Source organism: Squalius cephalus (genome assembly GCF_949319135.1).
Source record: "Squalius cephalus genome assembly, chromosome: 20".
In the NCBI taxonomy this organism is placed as follows: Eukaryota; Metazoa; Chordata; class Actinopteri; order Cypriniformes; family Leuciscidae; genus Squalius; species Squalius cephalus.
The window spans coordinates 3,136,909-3,163,240 of record NC_137141.1 but is presented as its reverse complement, the minus strand read 5'-3'; positions in this window follow the sequence as shown (position 1 = coordinate 3,163,240).

The window sequence follows — 26,332 nt, the reverse complement described above, 5'->3', positions numbered from 1 at the left end:
TATAGGTGAACTAGGTTATGATTATGTGCTGATGTTTCTTTACAGCCTGTCAAATTAAATTTGGATTATTAAAAGTAGTGCCAGAAGGATTTTGATTTTGAGGGATGGGGGAGATGCCCCGTATGAGTTCTTGTTTTTAATATCTATAACATATGATTTAGTTAATCAACATCTTATGACAGAGAGCACCATTTTCTCAGAATATCTGCACCATTGCAAATGTGATATTTATTTTAAACAATAGTTTAATGAAGAAGTTGTAACGTGTAAACCTGTAGCAATCCAAGAGTGCGAGCAAGAAGAGGGTTAAACTGAGTTAAAATGAACACAGAGGGAAACCAAGCACTACACACTCTAACACAACGTTAAAACTACACACTGAGGAAAACCAAGGGTTTAAATACATTAGGGAATGTAATCAACAGAACAGGGAACAGGTGTGTAATTCAGTTAGAAACCAAGGAAATTAACAGTAAATGAGAACACTGCAAACAGGAACAGGGAAAATCAAACTAAGGTTACGTTAACATTACAACGATATGTTTAAAACTGAGAAGTTTTTCCTTTAATTTTTCCACGTACAGACGACACCATTGTCAAAACGATCCCCATTCACACGGATCAGCGAAAACGACTAAAAACGCTGTATTCTGCTGCCTGGCCATTAGATGGCGATGAAACACTATAGCTTGAACACGTGTGCATGACGTCATCGTCTTCAGAGATTTGTGTTTTTGTTGTTTACATGGAAACCGTTTTCAAAAACTTGCACTTTGAAACCCGCTTTCAAAAGTTTGCGTTTTTAAAATACCTAAAACGCTGTTGTCGTGTAAATGAACGGCCAAAACGCATAAGAAGATTTATGTTTTTTGTTGAAAATGAGTAATTTCGTTCATTTAAGTGGCTTTAAATGTTATACTTTTAACAGCCAAATTCCCCGAACATTCACCTACGCAATCTTAATCAAATTTTGAAGTAAAACAAATCATTATAATGAAGCCAAAGATTATTTTATAGGGAACATAAATATTTAATTTACCTTCCGAGTCTTTCGTTCATTTGTCACATGAAAGATGCAATGAACGGATTGTTCATAAACAACCCATCACTAACATTTACACAACAACAATGTACAAAAAATGGAGAAGTTTTCCCTTTGCAGTTTTTTTTTTTTTTTTGCATACAGATGACACCACTGTCAAAACGTTCACACAGATTCTGTATTCTGCTGCCAGGCCAGTAGATGGCAGTGTCACTTTGTACAGAAACAGTGCGCATACGCATGATCTCAGCGTTTTACAAATTCGTGTTTTTGTAGTTTACACAGAGATGATAACGGTAGCGTTTTCAAAAACTTGCCTTTTGAGACCTGTTTTCAAAAGTTAGCATTTTCAGGCCCCCAAAATAACGTGTGAATGAATAAGCAAAACATATGAAACTTTTTCAGTTTTTAGTTGAAAATGGTGTTGTCTAAACGGCCCCTAAAACACAAATGAACTATCAGAACTAAATATAACCCTTATACAGAAGTAAATATTAAATGACTAGCGTGTAATACATTTAATTAATTGAGGGTAATATTGATTGACATTTTAGACACAATATTGTCTGTTTTTATTCTTCAAGGATAACTCATTGGTGTTTCGTTGGTTGATGAATGCATTTTTTAAATATAATGAGTAAATTTAATTCATTGTTTTAATTAAAATGTTTTAAACACATTTATAAATTTAGCATCTATGGAAGACTGATTCCGCCACTGAATAAAACATTTTAAAAGATAATTATGACTTTTTATCTCACAATTGCGAGTTTACATCTCGCAATTCTGACTTTATTTCTCAGAATTACGAGATATAAAGTCAGAATTGCGTGATATAAAGTCAGAATTGTGTAATAAAGTCTTTATAACACGCAATTGCGACTTTATATAACGCAGTTCTAGTTTTATAACAAACAATTTTGACTTTATATCACGCAATTCTGCGATAAAAAGTCAGAATTGTAAGATAAAAAGTCGCAATTACCTTTTTTATTTTGTATTCTGTGGCGGGAACAAGCTTACATAAGCATCTCCTTTAGTGCTAAATGAAAGAAAAAAAAAGTAATATGGTTTAGAGTGACATTAGAAATATTAAAAATGTTTCATTATTAACTCTTGCAAGGCCACTTCCCCTCAGAGCAACAGCGCCATCTACATGTACGGGTTAGACATCCTCCTCTTGAATTGGCCCTTTGAGAGCTTGCTGTTTTGACTTTGCTCAGCCGAGCAGATTTTCCACTCGCTGTTCCTCGTCCCCTTATGACCGCTCGAGTGGATGCCGGTTTGCCACACAAAAGGCTAATCATTAAACAGTCATTTAGTCGTGTTCTTTTAAGTATATGAATCAGCCGCCTCATTACTGTCAATGTGTAATTAGCTGATTAATAAACAGGGGCCGGCCGGGCCAGTGGGAAGCGCTCGTGAAGTAATTGTTTCTGGAGAGCCCGAACACAAGGGCCCATTAAGACATAAAGAAGCTTGCATTCATCCCAAATCATTACTTTACAAAGCGCGCCACTCGTCTCCGGGGCTGTTGATGTGTAATGGTTCCTTTAGGGCCGGCTCTTCTCTTAATCAGCTTCGGTCGGCAGGTGTAGAGCGCCGAGGATGTACAATAGCACTAAAATTAGACAAACACACTTGCCTTTTTAATCACTGTCAAATTGCGGATTCCTAATGGCGTACGTCGTGTTTAATACCGAGTTATTTTCCTGTGATTAATTTTAATGTAACGTCAGCTTGGTTTTCTCGGCACGTTTTGACCTTTGGCTGCAATCTGAAGGCCGTTTCTCATGGTCATGTGCTGTTTTGAAATCCCTCAATGTGTAAACCCAAAACTGCAGGGTTTTGTTTTAAACACATCTTGCGGTTAGCCATCATTCCCTCCAGAAATATTAATCAATTATCCTGCCTTGCTCCCGGTGCAGGATCCGTATGGAGAGGAATTCATCTGGAAAGAGGCACAAGCAGATATAATAGGACTGAGCAAAAAGCCCGTGCGCTGAGTGCTGTGCTGTCTAATCCTGAGAGACAGCCTAGAGCCACAATGTCACTTTTAGTTCCCCCCTTAGTCCCTCAGTGTGGCGCTCATCTCAAAATGGCCGTGTAACGTGGATAAACTTCCGAAGTGATGGACACAGACAGCGCACACTGGAAGACACTTGCATTTCTATTTTGATGGGGATCTGAAAGTGTCTGTGAGGCTCGCAGCTCTTACATATGGAGGCTTTTACTTTGCCTTGCCCAGTATGTTTATTATTTTTGTTTATGCTTGATGATATCTACAATCCCCCCCGAAGTGTTAAACTTTGGTGCGTGATTCCTCAAATCGTGTGGTGTTGAGGAGAGGTGTGATCAGACGCATAAAACAGAACAAAAACAGGTGAAAACATCCCACAGACTTGCATTAAAAGAGGGGAAGAAGTCACATTAACTTACCAGATCACAGAGATGAGTGTGAGAGAGATGACCGCCCTGCAACACAACTTAGCAACCACATAGCAACACTTTATTAACCGCCCAGAACACCCTAGCAATGACATATCAATGCCTTAGCAACCACACATGACACCTAGCAACCAACCAGAACACATCACCAGCCACATAGCAACACTTTATTAACCGTCCAGAACACCCTAGCAATGACATATCAATGCCTTAGCAACCACACTGGACACCTAGCAACCAACCAGAATACACCAGCCAAATAGCAACACTTTATTAACCGCCCAGAACACCCTAGCAATGACATATCAATGCCTTAGCAACCATACATGACACCTAGCAACCAACCAGAATACACCAGCCAAATAGCAACACTTTACTAACCGCCAAGAACACCCTAGCAATGACATATCAATGCCTTAGCAACCACACTGGACACCTAGTAACCAACCAGAACACACCAGCCACATAGCAACACTTTATTAACCGTCCCGAACACCCTAGCAATGACATATCAATGCCTTAGCAACCATACAAGACACCTAGCAACCAACCAGAACACATCAGCAACCACATAGCAACACTTTATTAACCATCCAGAATACCCAAGCAATGACATATCAATGCCTTAGCAACCACACATGACACCTAGCAACCAACCAGAACACATCACCAGCCACATAGCAACACTTTATTAACCATCCAGAACACCCTAGCAATGACATATCGATGCCTTAGCAACCACACAAGACACCTAGCAACCAACCAGAACACATCAGCAACCACATAGCAACACTTTATTAACTGCCCAGAACACCCTAGCAATGACATATCAATGCCTTAGCAACCACACAAGACACCTAGCAACCAACCAGAACACATCAGCAACCACATATCAACACTTTATTAACCGCCCAGAACACCCTAGCAATGACATATCAATGCCTTAGCAACCACACATGACACCTAGCAACCAACCAGAACACATCACCAGCCACATAGCAACACTTTATTAACCGCCCAGAACACCCTAGCAATGACATATCAATGCCTTAGCAACCACACATGACACCTAGCAACCAACCAGAACACATCACCAGCCACATAGCAACACTTTATTAACCATCCAGAACACCCTAGCAATGACATATCGATGCCTTAGCAACCACACAAGACACCTAGCAACCAACCAGAACACATCAGCAACCACATAGCAACACTTTATTAACTGCCCAGAACACCCTAGCAATGACATATCAATGCCTTAGCAACCACACAAGACACCTAGCAACCAACCAGAACACATCAGCAACCACATATCAACACTTTATTAACCATCCAGAACACCCTAGCAATGACATATCAATGCCTTAGCAACCACACTGGACACCTAGCAACCAACCAGAACACATCAGCAACCACATAGCAACACTTTATTAACCGTCCAGAACACCCTAGCAATGACATATCAATGCCTTAGCAACCACAGGAGACCTAGTAACCAACCAGAACACACCGGCCACATAGCAACACTTCATTAACCATCCAGAACACCCTAGCAACACTTTATTTCTGTCATGACAACTGACATTGTAATAATGGGTGTTTGGCATAGTAATGGGTATGACAATGTTAATATGTTTGGTCTTGGCGGAATGGATGTGTTACGCTGTTGCTGCTGTTTCTGCTGCTGTCGCTGTGGGTTATTTCTGCTGCTACAGAGCAAGTACGGGACTTGCTACTGCCAGTATATACACAGATACGCTGCTGTGAGCAAGTAAGACATGCTGCTGCTGTACAACATGAATTACCTGTAGCAGATCTATACAGGTGGAGCTGGGGAAGAGGGAGGGTTTCTGAAAGCACACTGCAGTGCTCCAGCTAATGTTGACGAAGTATGTGAAGGTTGAGCAGCGAGCTCATTGACTTCGAAAACAGCAGGAACCAATCAGCTGTGCCCTATAGAGAATGATGTGATTACAAAGAGATTGAGTTAAAGGACCTATCAGACTGCGCCATCTAGAGTTTCATGACAGAACTTTTTATCAAGCAATGCTTTTTTAACTATCCAGGGCTGGATTTCCCAATAACATTGTTTCTTAGCACGCTACGAAGACTCTAAAGGTATAACTTAACTAAAGGTATACCTATTCTAGGACTGTTCCCCAAACTATACCTTAGGAGGTTTCTTCTTGCGTGCGACGTTAGTAACCACGCAGGACACCTCCGTAACCACAATCAGAATGCCTTAGCAACCACCCCTCCACCCCTCCACCCATTTGAAAATGCTATGTTGAGTCTGTTGTGTTATATGTTGTTTTATGATGTATGATGTGTATTGTGATTCAATCCCAGTGCCGATTCCAGTGAAGCAGGGTCTGCTGGGATACAAAATGACTCCACTGCTCAGAACCGAAACAACTTGCACAATGTATAAACGAGAAGGTTTTGAGTCACGTGTCTCTAGCCCATCCGTGGATGGAAATGCTAATGCAATCAAGCCTGTTAATCACCCGTCCACTGGCCGTTTTCTTAGGGAGGAGGTTTGTGTTTAAAAGCTGCTCATTCTGTCATTCACTCACCATCATGTTCATGGCATTCTTCAGTGAATCTTTATGCAGCTCTTCTCCACTGCCCAGGCCTTTCGTAACCACACACACATCGTATAAGCATCATAACGGCTGTCCGTATGAATTCTCCTTTTGTGTTTCACATCAGCGAAGAAAGTCGTATGATTTTCAGGGTGATGAAATGAGTAAATGATGGCAGAATGTAAAGGGCTACCCCTTTAACTGTTGAATCTGACCTTTGACTTTAGGCACACAGGTAATTAAAATCATTAACTATGATTTAAAGTTTGATGTGAGGTTTTATTATCTGTGCCAATTAGAGAAATCAGTATGTAGAAGCAGATTCAGTGGCATCAGAAATGGCGTCGACCTCACGCAGTTCTGCCGGGTATGAAGTGCACTCATTAGCACAACAGAGAGCGTGTGTTTCTGTGGCCTCCAGCGGATTCCCTTCCATCTTCAAATGTTCACACATGAAAGTTTGCTTCAGTCAAATGCATAAAAGGCCTTTTTAATTGTCAATCATTTATCAGATTGTCTGGACCGCCGTGCAGTGTCATGATACAACTGTTTACAATCCACATTTCAGCTAAACGATATTGCGTTGCTTCTTGCATGTTTCACGACACTTTCAAAGTTTCGGAAAGTTCAGTGTTTGGCATTACAAGCTCCATACATTTTCTCCAAAACTGGTGAATGTGAATCTGGCGAGGTTTTATTGCCCTGGTTGTACGTATGATGGCAGTTCAGGAATTAAATGTTAATGGGAATCCGTTAGCTGAACATCTGTTGCATATGGCGCACAAAACTGGAAACACTTTCGCGAAGGCAAAAGCCTGAATCTGATTGGCTGACTTCTGCAGGGAGCCTATAGTGTGCGGCGATCTTTAACGATCTCCCAGGAAACGAAAGCCATGTTTAAAAGTTTATTTACTGAAGCAGTGTTATTTTACTTTATAATTTTAGTTTTATTAATATTTTGATTGATTTATTTTTTTAATGGTCATTTTAGCTAAATTTTTTTCACACTTTTCATTCATTTCATACTTTTATTTCAGTTTTAGTTTTCGTTAGTTTTTTTAGGGTACATTTATATGACAACGATGTACTAAAAACGGAAAAGGTTTTCCTTTGCATTTGTTCGCATACAGAAGACAACGTTGTCAAAACGATCCCCGTTCACACGGATCTGCGAAAACTGAATCGCTGTATTCTGCTGCCAGGCCAGTAGGTGGCGATGTCACTGTGTAAAGAAACACTACGCGCCTATACTGTAGACTGAACACGTAACACCCATGCACATGATGTTACCGTTTTCACAAATTCATGTTTTTGTAGTTTATAAAGAGACGATAATGGTAACGTTTTCAAAAACTTGCACTTTGTATCCCTTTTTTAAAAACTTGCGTTTTTTACGTTTTTCGTTTTTGTTTTTTTGTTGAAAACGGTGTCGTGTAAATGCCCCCTTTAATTTATATTTATTTTCAGTTAATACTTTTAATGCTTATACATAAAATATTTCAGCCAAGGCAACATTTAAAATGTTTCATTTATTTCAACTTTTTCCAATATTTATAGTTTGTTTATAATTAGCTTTATTTCAGCTATCAGAAATGTTTTAATAGTTTTAGTTCTAGTTAACGATAATAACCCTTCACTAATGAATGCTTCAGAGGAGCAATTAAATGATGGATTTAAAGTTTTTTTTTTTTTTGCAAAGTTCACGGCATAAAAACTTCAAGACATCGAGCGTTTTGTTTGAGGCACTCAAAAGACATGATGACCGACGGGATACAGGAAAAGTATTATGTTCTGAGCTTGGCTGACCCTTTGGATTCCCAAGTGAACCCATTTTATTAGTTGTGTGTCCTCTCACATCTAGAATGGAGGAGAAGTGCTTTACTGAGAAAGGAATATGAACAGCATATGTAAGCAAACATGAAAGTATTGATAGTCTGTTATTGTCGTGACATGTATGCACCCCTAAACAAAACTGTGACTGGTCACTTTACATGTCAAGATTGACTGATTGAGAGGGTGGTCCTTGGCCAGTTGAGTCTAAACCTTGGCTGTTTCTCAATTCTGAGAACGTAAAGGACAGACTTGTGCTCGTGTGAAGACTGGACTTGTCCGGCTATCTTGAAAGAACAAACTCAGGACAAGAAATGAGATGTCCTGTGATCTTGTTGCTCAGCTGACCGTTCAGCAGATCCAAAGCACACTGAATAAAACATATAATAACAGATGTCATAACCTAGTACAATATTTACCTACATTATTGTTAATATTTTATAACTTTTTATTTTACACGAGTATGTGTGTAAATGAGTATATATATTTAATGTTACGCTTTGTCAATGATTCTTTTAAATATGCCAATTGAAAAGTACTGAAGGCTTTCTCCTTGTATTTATACATTTATTTAAAAAATGCCAAACAATACAATACATTTCATGAGCTGTCGTATATTTGCAAGCTTTCGGCGGGACTCTCTTGAGTGAGTTTACAGCTTACAGGCTTCCGTACGTTCTCCTCCTGCGATGACATCTAGGGTTTATAACGGTGCGATTCTCTCAAGTCGATACATCCTCGAGATCAAGAACACCTCTGATACGTTCTCTGTAGGGTTCTTGACTATTGGAACTGGACTTTGATGGTTGATGTTGAAGTACGAGAACATCGGACACAAGATCGCTCAAAGTCCCCCTGTAGTCAATACTTATATGCCTTAAAACTCATCTTTGATCACCAAAATTGCATAGTTAAACTTTTTTTGCTTCATGTCTTAAAATAGACTAAAACATTGAATGTAACTCGACACCCTTGCCTCATTTAGTATGCGCGGTTCTATGAATATGCAAATGAGCCCCGCCTCCACTCACTCCCTCAGCTCAGAGATCCACTGGTTGATGATCACACGTTGATCTGATTGGTTACAAGGTAGTTTGTGACGTCAGAAACACCAGCGATTTCAAAGCGTGTTTTTGAGACTGTCTTTGGTTCACTGCAGTTTTAAGGAGGAAATACTCAGCAATGGTGTCGACTTATGAATTTACACATGCTTTGTCTTAAAGCAGATTAAAAACACCACATAGACACATAAACAACATTAAAAACTGGATTTTCACCACAGGGGGACTTCAAATCATTTATTTCATTTCAACAAAACAACCATTTCCAGACGGAACAAGGAATCGTTCTTGTACTATTATTGGTCTTTTGTCCTTTTTGTGGCCACAACATGTAAAAGTGAGCACATTTGTCCGTGAATTATTCCTTTAATTGACCCACTCAGAACATCTGCGCTCTTCCGCACACAGACAGAGACGTTCACTCGCATCCTCTCATGTCTTTCTGTAGCACGTCAAAGAGATTTGTCCACTCGCTGTAATTAGTCGTTACCATGACGACTTCCTTCCCCGGGAACAGCCATAAAGCCCTCGCCGTCCTCGATGAATTTCCTCACCGGGGCAAGAAGTGGGACAGGAGGGCGGTGTGTGTGCGCCCAGTCAATCGGCCCGCTCCCGTACAGGAATCCACGGCTGATGCTGCTCATATTTCAGCCTTGGTAAAGATTAGCTGTCAGCCCCAGAGGAGATGTATTGATCTGTTTTCCTTTTTTCTGCCAGCAATCACCTGACAAAGGCCCGAGGAGTGATGCCCGGTCCCGTCTCCTCCTACTGGGCTGGATGTGGGGCTTCCGGTGACCGCCGTGTAATTAAACCATAAACTTCACGTGAACTTGCACTCTGAGCCAAGTGTGCTTCATTCATTAGGGTGAAAAGACCAAACGAGACATTATGCGTGGAATCAAACAAACGCTCTTAATCAGGACCGCTGTCTTGTTTTACAGTAATGCACGAGTTTGACTCAGGTTAACGACTTAACCTATAGATCATAATCATATGCTTGTTTATGTATTATGGAGATTGAAGTGTTATTCTGTTTTTCTTTCTTAGAGAGACGCTGTATAATATATAACAACTTTGTACTTTCAGAAGTTGTTGAATCTGCAAATGCATGCACGAGTTTGACTCAGGTTAACGACTTAACCTCATATGCTGGTTTACTATATTATAGAGATTAAAGTGTGATTCTTAAATTCAATTAAACTCACATTTATTTGTATAGCGCTTTTCACAATACACATCATTTCAAAGCAGCTTTACAGAAAATGCATGAGTCCACATTACAATTTACAGTGATCGGTTAAGTTATGTATTTCAGAAATGTACATAAACAAAATCACAGTTAGCTAAAAATGTATTCATTTAAACAATGTAATAATTTAAGGCGGAAACAATGAGAGACACTTAGAGAGACACTGTATATAAAAACATTGTGCTTTACAATAATATTTCAGAAGTAGCTGAATCTGCAAACGCATGCCATTCATAAACTCTCCGTGTCTGTTAATGGTTATCACACTAACTGCTAGTTTGAGGCAACTCTATTCATTTAAAAGGGAATAATTTTTCCTCAGTGTGTCAGACATTTGTATGTGAATATGTGAGTCTAAAGTGTGTCGGTCATGAATCACAGGCCGGCGTTAAAAACCTTTAAATATGTCATTTTGATGATCAAAGATCAGTTTTAAGGGATACAATTATTGACTACAGGGGGACTTTAAATCCAAATATAAGGCTTGAACTAAAGCATAAAAATAATTTGAGAAAAAATGGCTGTAACAAAGAAAACATGGCCCAAAGAAACATTTTTTTCAGACATTTGTATGTGAATATGTGGAGAGTCTAAAGTGTGTCGGTCATTAATCACCAGTCTGTGTGATGATGTGACATCAGTCGGGCCCCTGCGGTGAGGCCCTCGGTTACTGTGTTCATCCTGAACTCAATCACTGTTCATCTCACAGCCTGGAAAACACTAAAGATGTCAAGTCACCTTCATTTATACAGCGCTTTAACAATATAGATAGATTCAAAGCAGCTTTACAGTGATAATAGGAGATTACAGTAACAGAGATTGTTTAGGCTTTACAGCAGATCTAGAATAAAGTTATTGTCCAGCTAAAGTTAGTTTTGATTGATTCACTTCCGTCGCGAAGATAATTAGTTATTAACAGTGTTTATTGCTCGAGAACGCAAACTTTGAAACAGGTTACAAGGTGCAAGCGTTGAAAAATGTAGAAAAACATTATGCTTTATCATTTCTGCGCAAACTTCAAAAACACGAATCTGTGAAAGCTCAGACGGTGTTCACATGTGTATTACGTGTTTAGTCTATATGTATGTGCGTTTGAATATATATGTGCCAGGAGTGTAGTCCTTCTATACAAACCACCTCTTAAAGAAGAACTCCGGTCAATTTTAACATTGAGCTCATTTTTTTGTACATTTGGAGTGCTGTCAGTACAGAGAACAACGACAAAAATCGGTGTTGCCTACACCATTTTATCCTCTTTTTAAAATTTGCACCCTGTTGACTTCAATGGGGCAAGTTTTAAACCTGCTTTTAGCCTCTTAACATCCTTGATGTGTCATTACAAGTGCACAGGTCATGTGAGTGATTCCTTCAGAGTGAACACGGGTGAATCTGACTGCAGTAGATGTGAAAGATATGAATAAAAATTATGTTAATTCAGCCAGCGCACATACCTGTATTTTCGGTCGATTGTCGAGTTCACACGCATTGGTTTAGTACCTATGATCACGCGCGTGAACTCGACAATCGATTACTATGGACTTCGACCGAAAACAGGATGTAAATACAGGTATGAGTGCTGGCTAAATAAACGTAATTTTTATTCATATCTTTCACATCTACTGCAGTCAGATTCACTCGTGTTCACTCTGAAGGAATCACTCACATTTTCTGTGCACTTGTAATGACACATCAAGGATGTTAAGAGGCTAAAAGCAGGTTTAAAACTTGCCCCATTGAAGTCAACAGGGTGCAAATTTTAAAAAGAGGATAAAATGGTGTAGGCAACACCGATTTTTGTCGTTGTTCTCTGTATTGACAGCACTCCAAATGTACAAAAAAATGAGCTCAATGTTAAAATTGACCGGAGTTCTCCTTTAACAAACTACTTGTCTGGCCTTAAAAATACATAATACAGAATGTTATTCGTATCGCTGCGCGTGTCCATGCGAACCGGATGTCTGCCGCCACTTCTCTTTGTGTCAAGAGCCGGGTAATTCTCTCTCCAGCGCCCGAGTAACAAATCACATCTTCAGCCGTCTGTCTTTCCATCCGTCTATCGCTCCCCCTCTCGCCCAGCACAAGATTGATGGAGAGATGGAGGGGGAAATCAATGCTTTCCTGCGAGCTGTGTCATGTTTAGGGACGGCTGATGCGTAGACCGTCCGCCTGAAAGAGGCCCTGATTCACTCCATCTCTTTCTCTTCCTCTCTGACCTGATTTCCCTGCGTTCGGGCGTCAGCGGGTGGCGGATGAAACCCAATCTCTTGGCTTGTTGTGGTTTCCAGCCGATCTGTTTCCGTGAATATGACTTTCATCCCTATTTGTCGTTTTATGGTTAATTATACGCTTACACAGTGCCTGTCGCACTTGATGTCATTCATCTTTTCTTTAATCAGCGACTCGATGCCATGCTCATTTGTTCATGTGTACAGTCAGGGTGCAAAATTAACTCCCGCCACGCTTCAAATGAGGGTAAAAATGGGCTTTGGGGAGAAAACAAAATGTCGCCAGTGGACGGTTCAGGTCGAACTATATAACATTCTCAAAAAACATTTCACCACACTTGCGTTGTGTGCATTAGCATCAAACTGGATCTCATGAAAAACAAAAATAGGATTTTTCCATTGGTTTTTGGATTCTTGCAGTAAATAAACTCTGTGACCGACAAAAGTTTATGATTCTTACCAGTTGTTCATGACAATCTTTACAAATGAACTTGCCTGAATACAATCAGCGGAGGTTAAAAGGTAAACGCTGACTATAAACGAACTACACCACAGTCACATGACTTTAAAGTCACCATCCTTAAGCTACAACAACTCTTTTAGTCTATATGTATAAAAAAAAAAATCCCTGAAAGCTTGAGCTAGAATAGTTCATAGGAGCGTGATCATAAATACAACGAGTCTGGAAAAGTGATGAGTTTATGTATTCGGCCTGATGATGTTAAAAAAACACACAAGATGGCATTACTGATGTATTTTATGACATAGAATAAAACGTGAAAATATCTTGAGCTTGTGTTCACCTCAGACTTTAGTTCAGGCATTTAACCAAAAACCCTTCAAAAAGCCCATTGACTTCTCCTTCTTCTTCTTGATGCGTAGCTAGCGTCGTGCCGTCGAAGTCTCTGATGCTTGTCTTCTTCTGTGCATAGAAGTGCTAAAATGCAACTTGTTGTCATATATATGATCTATTCAGATCAAATCCATGCAAAGCATCTGCTAAAGAAAACGTGTTGGTGGAAGAGGAACCTTCAGATGTTTATTTGGATGCACACTTTTTCTTTTCTCCAGAACTTACACATATGTGAAATATTCCTTATAAACTCATCAAAAGTAAAATTAGAGGAATAAAATCAAGATGGGCTTTTACTAACAGGTGTTGCTGTAATAGAGGAGACCAGCTCATGAAAGACACAATGATCTGTCTCTATTAAACAACCTTACTGTCTTCTAAACAGTATCTTTCCCTCTTTGTCCTCGTCTAACCATAAAGGAGCAACACTGTATTTCAGTGGTCCACTTTAGACATGCTAAATGTAATTTTAAATAAGTAATTTTGCAACTAAATGTCAACTTATTCTACTAACCCGAACCCTAACTAATACCCTGACTGATAGTTGACATGTAGTTGTACTTATAGTTATTCAAATGTGGACTATCAAAGTAAAGTGAACAATAAAGGTTCTTTATTGGCATCGATGGTTCCATGAAGAACATTTAACATCAACGGAACCTTTCCAAACACAAAAGGTTCTTTTGTAAAGTTATTTCTAAAGTCCCCCTGTGATGAAAATCCAGCTTTTAATGTTGTTTATGTGTCTATGTGGTGTTTTTAATCTGCTTTAAGACAAACCATGTGTAAATTCATAAGTCGACAGCATTGCTGAGTATTTTCTCCTTAAAACTGCAGTGAACCAAAGACAGTCTCAAAAACACGCTTTGAAATCGCTGGTGTTTCTGACGTCACAAACTACCTTGTAACCAATCAGATCAACGTGTGATCGTCAACCAGTGGATCTCTGAGCTGAGTGAGTGAGTGGAGGCGGGGCTCATTTGCATATTCAGCCGCGAATACTAAACGAGGCAAGGGTGTCGAGTTACATTCAAGATACTTTAAGGCATGAAGACATTTATTCAAGGAAAAAAAACGTTAAAATATGTATAAATATGAGTTTTAAGGGATACAATTATTGACTACAGGGGGACTTTAAAAGTTTCTAGGAAAAATGTTCTAATCTAAAGAACCTTTTTCCATGGTTCCGTGGATGTTAAAGGTTCTTCATGGAACCATCGATGCCAAGAAAGAACATTTATTTAAAGAGTGCAGCGCCTCAGAGCGTCCCATTTCTTCTCATTGGTTCTGGCACTGTAATCAGAACGGCACGGGCTCCGGTGGGTGAAGTACGCCAAACGCTGCCTTTCCTGACAGCCAATAAAAACCCAATAATCTCCCCCATTCAAGTGGCCCTATTTTAAAAAACACTAACTAGTGCTATTACTCAGGTGCCGGGCGCCGCTGCCTCTCTGCTCTCTTCCCTTAATGCTCTTTTTATTTAATATATAGCCCATGAAAAATGACACAGTCCCGTCTCGGTGTGTAGATATTTTGTTGCTGATGATGCGCGACGAATTTCCATCACGGCTTTGTTTCCAGCAGGCGAGCAGATAATCTTTTACAGCGCACAGGGAGTACGCCACGTCCATCAATCTAGCGTGCTTATGGCTGCCAGCCGCCACACACACACACACACACACACACACACACACACACACACACACAGCGAGTCAAGGGTGCAGGTCCACCGTGCTCAAACGCCATGTTGATTAACAAATCATCTGCATCTAAATAACTCACTCCTTCAATAACATATGGCACGTTATATGGGTTATAGAATATAAGCGGCACTGTTATTTCAACCTTGTTACAGATTGTTTAGTATTCTTATAGTTATTGTTTGAGGAGATATCTGAGTACATATATATTCAAAACATATACCATGTTACACTCAAAGCCCTTTAGAGTGTGTCTGGAGTTCATACACATTTCAATGCACTACTTAGTAAATTCTGGTAGTTTCAAAAAGAAAATCACTAATTGAAAAATGATATTCAGCATAAAATGGTGTTTCCTTTTTAAAAGATCCAAGTTATGTTTAATATTTCAGGGTTGAAGATTATAGAATGTCTATGATTGGCTGGAAAATATCACTGCACCACATTAAATAAAATTATTATTTTTGTTATTTTACATATTTATTTATATATATATATATAGTACCGTTCAAAGGTTTGGGGTCACTAAGATTTTTTTACAAGGAATTAATGCTTTTATTCAACAAGAATGGATTCATTGAAAAGGTGACAGTAAAGACATTTATAATGATACAAAATATTCTATTTCAAATATTATGTTTTTTACTTTCCATTCATCAAAGAATCCTGAAAAATAACATGCATCACAGTTTCCACAAATATGTTTTCAACATTAATAATAATCATAAATGTTTCTTGAGCATCAAATCCTCATATTAGAGTGATTTCTGAAGGATCATGTGACACTGAAGACTGGAGTAATGATGCTGGAAATTCAGCTTTGATCACAGGAATAAATTACACTTTACTATATATTCACATAGAGAACAGCGAATAACAATTTATTATTTAAATTGCAATAATATTTCACTGTTTTTAATGTATTTCTGATCAAACAAATGCAGCCTTGGTGAAGAGACTCTTTCAAAAGCATTAATACATCTTAATGATCACAAAAAATGTTTTTTAAAATTTTTGTGTTACTATTGGATTTGATGAGGTTGGTATAGGTGTAAACACAATGCAAACAAACTACATTTTAATGGTGTCACACCAACACAATCTCATGGCATTTCATAACTATTTTACAATTTGTTGAATGGCTAATTTGTTTGTATTTTTAGGATCTCAATCGTAGGTTTTCGTACTACAAAACTCCTTATCCCCCAGTGACGGTTATGTTTAGGGGTGGACCTTCATGCTTCAATTATATGTTTTCATACAACTCACAATGTACAAATCCATAGGAAATCTCCATCTTGTAAAATAGCTGCATTTAGTTGTGAGATTGGGTTGGTCACACCCCAAATATGAAGTCATAAAAATCAAAAGGTTATATTTAAAGGGGAAATGTCACAGCTTTGCAGTGTAAAGAGGAACAAAGAGTGAATGTACAGTCCCTTTTTGGGGGGGAATATACTGTAAAGCAATTATACAGAGTCTATTTGACAGAATCAGGAGCACATGCACAGACGTCACTGAGAAAATGTGTCTTTAAATCCTCTCTAAGGGCACTTAAAGGGGTCCTGCCCTTTTCACAATAAATCTCTGATGTCCCCAGAGTGTGTGTGTGAAGTTTAAGCTCAAAATACCCCACAGATATTTTTATATAGCATGTTAAAATTGTCACTTTTTGAGGGTGAGCAAAAACACACCGTTTTTGTGTCTGTCCCTTTAAATGCAAATGAACTGCTGCTCCCGGCACAGGGGGCGGAGCTTCAAGAGCTTGTGTGTGTGTTAGCAGAACCGATTACCTCACACACACACGCACTGAACATTTCAAAAACTTTTAGCCTTTTATGTTCTAACCGGAGTCAGACGATGATGGAGAGACTCTAGAAGAAGTGACAACATGTAGAAGCAACAGGACATTTCTGAATGGTTAGTTGATGAATTATTGTATCTTATGTGGAGTTATCTTCTAGTCATTGATTAGCATATTCTGTCATGATAATATATAAATCGTGTTCAGGGGGCGGGGTTTATGTAAATTTTAGGGTTGGTGATGTCACTAACCCGGGAGGAATGTGGTGTAGTCTCTACCAGCCGTTTGTTGTAGTCCTTAAAAAGAGATTTCTGTAAAGGCAAATATCTCCCTTTGCTTTGAACTTTGAGCGTTGTAACTTTGCAGATGTTGTTTATGCTCAAACAGCAACATTACACACTAACTAAAGTTAGAAAAGTCAAATCATAATCAGCCACCCCTTTAAATGTGATCATAACAAAGTCAGTTTTTTGGGGGAATATACTGTAAAGCAATTATACAAAGTCCATCTGACAGAATCAGAAGCTCATGCACAGACATCACTGAGAAATGTCTTTAAATCCTCTCTAAGGGCACTTAAACGTGATCATAACATCAGAGAGATCCGGGAATCATTCCTGTCACAGTTCCCACTGATTTGGTTGAGTCCTGGATGAACGGGAAGCGTGTGTCCGGCGGGCCTCAGTCGTGGTCCAGTGGCACTGAGGCGTCTCTGACTCATGGAGGACCGGCGTTCCCGACTCTCAGCGGCTTGTTTCCGCACAGATGCAGAATGCCTGATTGACAATAATAGGAAGTGGCAAGATCGATGGGAAACAAGCGAGGGGGAACGTGTGCACGAGTGTGTGTTCTCTCCGGTTGGGAAGAGTCTGCGAGGAGACGTGGGACAGGAGACGCGGGAAGAGCTGTCAGTCTCCTGGTTATTCCGGCTTCACGGATAAATGGGAAGGTTCTGGAAGAGGGATGATCTGACCGTCACTGTCACACTAATGCTGTACCTCCACAGGTCTGGTGTGTGTCTGTGTGTGTGTGTGTGTGTGTGTCTGAAATGCCTGTGTCGAATAATCGTTACAGGAGGACAAAAGGAGATGTTTAGCAGAATGTTCATGTTGCTCTTTTCCATACAGTGAAAATAGATGATGATCGTTGGCTGTCATGCTCCAAAACTGCTGTAAAATTATAGGTAAACTACAGTTGTGCACTACATTCTTCTTTATTATATAATACAGGTCAAAATTATATAATACAGGTTTTTTTAATGTTTTTGAAAGAAGTCTCTTCTGCTCACCAAGGCTGCATTTATTTGTTAAAAAATACAGTGCAATACTATTGCAATATTAAATATCTGTTTTCTATGTGAATATACAGTAAAGTGTAATTTATTCCTGTGATGAAAGCTGAATTTCCAGCATCATTACTCCAGTCTTCAGTGTCACATGATCCTTCAGAAATCACTCTAATATGAGGATTTGATGATCAAGAAACATGTATGATTATTATCAATGTTGAAAACAGTTGTGGGAACAATTTTTGTGGAAACCGTGAAACACTACCTTTCAAAAGTATATTCAAATTGATAATAATCAGAAATGTTTCTTGAACAGGCAATAGTGTATATAAATATATAATGTATATAGTACTGTATTACAGTGAGTAAAAAACAAAGTTTTTTTATGAAGAGATTGTTAGTGGTTGATTCGTCACAAGCAATTCTGATTGCTTCTGAGAGAAATGTTGGGTAATAACTGTTTGTGTGTGTGTGTGTGTGTGTGTGTGTGTGTGTGTGTGTGTGTGTGTGTGTGTTTGAAAATGGCGCTAAATCGGTGAATCCTCGAAAGTGTGATCAAGTGAAGAGCAGGATTAGGCCCTGGTGAGATGTCACGAGTTCAGCACACTCTCTAATTGATTGGTGTGAGATGCACATGAAGAAGACGTTAAAGTGAAATGAAGTCATAACAGTGAATAGAGACATTTATTAGGTCAGACACGGAACCCACCAAAACGTTGAGATTGTTTATTGATTTTTGTGTTTTGGCTGACTGCTCCTGTGTAATCGCTTGTGCTGTTGCGGCGACCCGGACCCTGAAGCCCCCGACCGCAGCTCAACATCATCTGATGCGCTTACACACGCCGCTGTCTATCTGAGAATCAGACTCATTAAAACGGTGCTATAATGCCCTTTTCACAAGATGTAAAATAAGTCTCTGATGTCCCCAGAGAGTGTGTGTGAAGTTTTAGCTCAAAATACCCCACAGATATTTTTATATAGCGTGTTAAAAAAAAAAATCACTTTTTGAGGGTGAGCAAAAACGCGCCGTTTTTGTGTCTGTCCCTTTAAATGCAAATGAGCTGCAGCTCCCGGCACAGGGGGCGAAGCTACAAGAGCTCCTGTGTGTGTGTGTGTGTGTGTGTGTGTGTGTGTGTGTGTGTGTGTATGTGTGTGTGTGTGTGTGTGTGTTAGACCTGATCATGTTTTGCTGAAGTGTTTTTTCTTTAATTGCTAATGCTCTTTTTACACACAGACTGAACATAATGAAGCATTGCTTGGTGATTGGTTGAGCTAAACTGGTATTATCTAATTGTGTAGTTAAATTTAACAGCTGACAGATATTCAACATAATTCATGTGTGAGACAGTCTAACAGAAGGACGGACAAAACCAGTCAAATATCAGCTGATTCTTGTCATATTTTATTACCGTTTTCTAAACTATAGCGAATAAACTGTGATAATGTGAGAAATGTTGAAGGTGTCTGAATAAAGTTTGGCTGTGTTATATTATGTTATTATTATGTGTATATTATGTTGTTATTATTATGTGTATCTTAATGTCTTTGAATTGAACGAATGGCACACATCAGTGTGTTCTCTCTGTCACAGGTCTTCCAGTCGAGGAGTTGAGTCTGACCATGCAGAAGTTTTAAGACCCAAGGAAAGCGGCGCTTTAGAAATGAAATGTCTAACCTCTGATGGCCACCTCATCCCACAGTTGTTGAGTGTAGTGGTAGTACACACACATAAAGAGCCGGCAGCGGCTGAAGGTTGCTATGAATCTGCTGGCGGTTTATTAGACGGGGCAGTGAGCTGTGACTGACGGTATTGTCCACAGATGGACTGAAGTCCACGGCACACGGGACCCTGCGCGGCCTCGCTGACAATACAATCAATAACCACACGCTTATTACATGACCTCTCTCTCTCCTGGAGCGCTCCAATGCCTCTCTTCCTCTGCTAGCGCTTCTCCCGCTTCATTTTTAACCCCTTTTATTTCCCTTGTAACCTGATTGCTCTCCAAAATTGTTGGTCTCTCAGGCCAGAATCACTCACACACCTGCAAACGAAAACCAACGCAAGCACATGATCCCACTGTAAATATGTGCTCTTAAAAACCTCAGGACTACAGGGGGCGATAGAGTTCCCCTCACATGTCTGTCATTACATTTACTGGCCCTGCTGGAAGATTTCGGCAACAATCGTCTCAGTTCTTCCGAAGTTGCCATTGTTTCGAATTAGCTACTTTTCAAGCAACACATAAATCACAATATTCCATTTAGTGATGCACCGAAATTAAGTTTTAACTGAAACAAACTGCGAAATTTAAGCTGAAAACCAAAACTTGTTTATTCAGTTATCAATTCATTAATCAAATGTATTTAATATATATAAAATGCTAATATTAGTCATTTAAATTGCACTTAAGGAAGTCTTTATATCAACTTGTTAATGATTTGTTTATGTTTCTAGTCCAAATTATAGTTGAAATATAAACACTTAAATGGTGTCTGTAAGAACTTGTGTTCAAGACAGATTTCTTTAAACACACATTCAATAGTGTGTAATTCTGTATACCTGTATATTTCAACACACCTGATGTTCATTCATGTTTATTTCATGCTATAACTAGTAGTAAAGGGGAAGAGATGATCCGTTCACACAGGGCTTTTTTTGTTTTCATGCGAGCATTTCGATTGCCGAAATTTCGATAATCACAAACTCGTTTCACAAAAATGTTTTTTGTTTTTGTTTGTCAAAGTTCCTGCAATTTCAGAATAATTAGTCACATAGCATTTACTGTTCAGGTGATTGACTTTAAAAAGGATGCAGTCTGTCTGCTCTATTCAATATTTTTCTCTCTACATCTCGTTGTTTTTCAGCATCTTGCGGCATGAGCGTTGTCAAGTCAAAACTTAAACAAAAACCCCGTGTCTTGAGGCGGCTGTGCTCTGTCTGCTCCCGTCTCTGAACGCCAGAACACGTCCTGACTCTCTCTCAGTCACGTGCCGCTCTGTTCCCACTGTGGACCCCACGGCCCATACATGCTAATGTCCTCCACTCGCCTCTTAGAAAGCCCAATAAAAGAGTGCCATAAATCCTGCCAATTAGCAGCATCTATCAGTGGCGTTAATTGGAGAACGGAGACTCATTGGTGGGTGACCTTGCGTGTCAGAGATGACACTGATGGCTAATGGAGATCAGTCTGTGGTCGAGCTCAAGAATGACAGCTTGGACTGTGGTCTACGAGAGAACATCTCTGAAGCAGTGTTATCTGATCAGTGATTTACAGTACATCACTGTCCGTCTAAGGATCTGCTTGCATTGTGTCTAAGAACACAACAGCTCTTTTGAATTATTACTTTAAAGGGTCCTATTATGCTTTTTCACTTTTTCAACTTTAGTTAGTGTGTAATGTTGCTGTTTTAGCATAAAAAGATCGGTAAGCTTACAAAGCTCAAAGCCGACTCCAAAGGGAGATATTGTATTTAATGGAATCCCCTTTCCAAAAACTACAACGAACGGCTCGTTTTGGACTACAACGCGTTTTTTCTGGGCTTTATGAAGTCATAACGTTACTCATTTAAATAATCCCGGCCCACAGAATCCGCAGAAAAGTGGACGAGGCCTGGTTGAGCTGCAGATATGTCAAATAAAACTCATTTGTTTGACCTCAGGCTCATGAACTGGTTAAAACTGTGTTTAAAATGTATTTTACTGCTCTTGAATATTATAATCCCAAAGCTTGTCTGTGTGCTGCACATTTGACAGAGAACAGCTTCCAGAACCACAATGCAGGATTCGCACAAAAGCTTCTCCTGAAATGGAGCAGTTTCCACTTTGTCGGGACAGTCTGTTGTTTGTGGATCACAACTTGTTAGTATGTCTTGTAATTGAAACTGTCAATAAAAAGTGCAACAACAAATAATATAATAAAGTTTTATGTTGTTGCTACGCAAGCCTGCTAGCCAACATTAGTGTTGTGTTTACTGTAGCTTTTGTAAGCTCTTGTTTTAGTAAGGCTGTTCACCGCCCCTTAGGAAAATTAACCATGGTTTTCTGATCGATTGCAGTTTGTATTACCATAGTTTTCTGACAAATATCATTATTAAATGATGTATAAGTTTGTATCTAAAATGTATAAGAAAATTACATTAAAAAAAAATACCACTCTGTAACCACTCTGTGAAATCAGTGCTTGCAAAGTGTGCATGAAATCCGTTCTGCATGATCCTCTTGTTTGTTAACATTGTCAGGGTCTGAATCGGGCTCGAATTGGTTTGAAATTTACGGCATCCTTAATATTTACACTAGAGAAGAGGTCACAGTTATAGAGGGGCGGGATATTTCCCGCACAAACGCCAAGCGCTGTCAATCACAACACACCATGTCAGCTGACCAATCACAGCATATTTTGCATTTCTGAAGGAGGAGCTTCACCGAAACAGAAACTAACGACGCGTTTGAGCCAGACTGGGGACAGAGTAGCTGTAATAATGTAAAATATGTGAAAACTAATGTATTTTGAACAATCAAGCATGAAAACAAGTACACCGCAAAAACAAAATCAAGACTTCATTAAAAGGGCAAAATAGAACCCCTTTAATAAATAGCAATATTTGGGTCAAACATCTTTTTTGCCATTAAAAAAAGAAAAAAGAAAAAAAGTGTTTTAGATCTCTAACCTAAAGAACTCTTTTGTTGAGCTACTTCTTTATACCATTCAGGGTTTTTTTTTTTTTATAGTTTTGTAACATTTCAGATGGCGACTCTAATGGGAACCCCTGATTTATATTATTTACTCACCCATATGACTGTTTTTCTTCAAATTTGGAAGTGTTAAAAAAGGTTAGTTTGCTAAAAAAGAAGATAAATCAGTTATCATTTACTCCCCCTTTTATGCCCTTCCAAACCTTATGACTGAGCGACTTTCTTTTGTTGAACATAAAGCTGTTTTGAAGAATGTTGGTAGCCAAAGAGTTCACTTCCACTGTATGAAAAGAAAAAAATTATAATTTCTCAAAATATCTTAAATTGTATTACACAGAAGAAGGAAAGTCATACAGGTTTGAAATTGTGTCTTTCTTTTTGTAAAGAATAACAGGTTTGGAACGTGAGTAAAGTGAGTAAATAAAGCAGAAATGTTGATTTGGAGTAGAATGGTTCCTTTCAGTGCATGAATCTGAACTCAGACTGATATCTGTGTGGCCCATCTTACCCCGGTCAGAGAGGGGTCACGGCTTTCATCCACAACACTCAGAGTCTCTGACACAGCCTGAGGGAGAGAGAGAAACACAAGCCTGGAGTGAGTGAGTCTCTCCTTCTCTCTATCAATCTGTCCTCGTGTGGATGAGAAGCACAGGCCGCTTTAAGCTGCAGTTGTGCTGCACACGCACACACACACACTGACACACACACACTTCCTGTCACTGACACACACACTTCCTGTCACTGACACACACTTCCTGTCACTGACACACACTTCCTGTCACTGACACACACTTCCTGTCACTGACACAAACTTCCCGTCACTGGCCATTCACTCAGCATCCTTTCAACTGCAGTGAGCATGAGGATGAGCTGCTGCCTGTGTGTGTGTGTGTGTGTGTGTGTGTGGTGTGAGAGAGAGAGTGGGTGAGTGAGAGTGTTTGTTTGTTTGTGTGTGTGTGCACGTTTTGTGTGTAAGTGAGAGAGTGTGTGTGTGTGTGTGTGTGTGTGTGTGTGTGTGTGTGTGTGTGAAGAAGGTTGACAGACCTGCTCTGTTCCTAAACCTGCTGTGTTCCCTATAGACAGCACTGTCAGGGTTCCCTTGTGAAACCGAAGTGAAACACTTCACATGCGTCACACTGCACTCTATTAGCCTGGATGCCAGCCGAATTTAGCCCCGCCCACAACATTTTTATGTCGGGAAGTTCGGTCTGGACTCGATCCGTTGTGGAGCTATTCCGGACCAATCAAATAGTCAGGGCGGGCTTTATACGATGATGGACAGATGATCAGCAGTAATCATCCACGTCATCAAAGAGCGCTTGGGTTGAATTCATTTACAACAAAGATGACTGCCGCTGGAGAATTGAGATTTCACGAGTTCACAATCACAATTACAGAGTACTCCCCCCCGTATTCCTGGCTGTGGAAGAACAAGCCGAGAGTGAGTGGAGGGATGCTGGAAACTGTCAAGGAATGTTAGGAGAGTCGACAGAGTGAATATATGCTTCCTCTCTGATAGGGTAGACATGGTAATAGTTTGATGACAAGTTGATTGGATTGATTATTTGAACGTGCTCCTCCCGAACTTTGTTTCTGAAACATCATGTGTAGATTCCGCCATTGCGTCTGTTATAGAAGATATCAACAGCACATTCGTTTTAAAAGAGGAACAGAGAACCGCGATCAAGGCATTTGTCGATCGAAAACATGAATGAAAAATATACGTCACTTACTCCGTTGCTCTGATTGGTTGTTGGTCTATCCAATTGAGTGCAGAGGCATTTTCCTTCCTGGTTCGGTTGAAACACGAGAATCTGAGTATGACGACGTCACACTGCACTCTATACCATGACATTCTTACTAAATCTTGACAAACTGTGTGTCATTACTCAGGTTTAGGACCCTGGCTTCGATATTTGACCACTCTTTATGATAAAAACAGTTACAGTGACAGTAGTTTCATTGTTTATGTCAGGAGTTAAGTTATTGATATTTCTGATAGAATAATGAGGCACGTTCATACTCAGTCGTGTCTGGTCCGGTTTATGTGTTCACACACTTAAGACAACTGAATGCAATATTTTCTGACTCTTAATTGCATGTTAATTGTTGAACTTAATGATTGAGATAGGGTTAAAGTGTTCTGATGAATGTATACTATAGAGGAGCGATTATGGTAAATATACATTCATGTGATTTCCATTAATGTCCTTAAATCTGTCTGGAATTTGTAATGATCACGTGATTCAAATATTTTTCATTTAAGTGCATTTCAAATAAATGAAATATTGGATAACACTAAAGTAAAAATTTTAATCATGTACTTTACCTGTGCTTTAGCATGTTCTTTAGAGCATGACAAGATTATTAAAACAGTGATTTAAAATTTTAAAGTAACACTTGACATTATTAGAAAGTTCACTTTATAAGTGTGTTTAACACAGTCATGAAAGTGTGCTCTCTTTAAAGCTACACTGTGTAACTTTTTTAGTTGATTCTTAGCAAGAAACACTCAGTTCTTTCAAAAATATATGTGCTCATTAATGTATATTTACTTCTTTCAAGTAATAAAGTATTCTCGTAAATTTATAATCTGCCATTGAAAGTACATACGGGTGTGGGGTTCGAATGCCGGTCGCCATGTTGCCCCTCCATCTTGAAACTACATTAGTCAAAGAGGGACATACCTGTAAATTCAAGCTTCGCCTTTCGCGCTTTACACTCAGTGACACCGTGACGAATGCGAGGGGGAGATTACTCGCGAGCTCGCGAGTGCCAACAGATTTGAAAGATAGTGTGGTGTGTGTGTGTGTGTGTGTGTGTGCGTGCGTGCTCACATTTGAAAGAGAGAATTAAAACGTCAACGCGACAGACAAATCAGCAAGACCATAGTCAATATTGGAGTAACTTTTCCCAGATGGAAAGAGCTCATGAGGAGAAAAGATTTTAAAACGGACGCCGAGGTTGCCTGCTTTCTTCTCGACAGGTAATTCAGCCTGTTGTAATTCATTTGTGTAAATTCGAAGTTTTATAGTTGCTTGTCTAACCATAGCATGGTTGTGCATAACGCCAGAACGACCTCTAGTATAACTTCATCCTCGCGTCAATGGTGAAAAAGTATTGTTTACCTTGTAACAAATCTGTGCTGCGACGGATCACAGGTAATGAATAGTTTTAAAGGTGCAATTTTTTAAGCTATAAAAAAAAAGGACACTAAATTTTAGTTATTTTTAATTGCTTTTACTTTGTACACATTGTAATGTTAGCCTAATCTGATTATGCTGGGATAGCCGATTCCAAGGGTGACGTTTACCTCCTGACATCTGTCCTGTAGTTTTATTCATTTTAGACGTATTGTTTATTATTGTCATGGACGAAGTAGATAACTGGAAGCCATGTTAATCTTGGAATAATACGGCCACCGTAGGAGTTAAAACGCCCTCAGAATTGAGAGGAACAGAAACTAATATTCACTGGGTAGTCATATACAATTTCACCGCTAGATGGGGGTAAAAATCACACAGTGTAGCTTTAAGTTTCACTTAAGTACA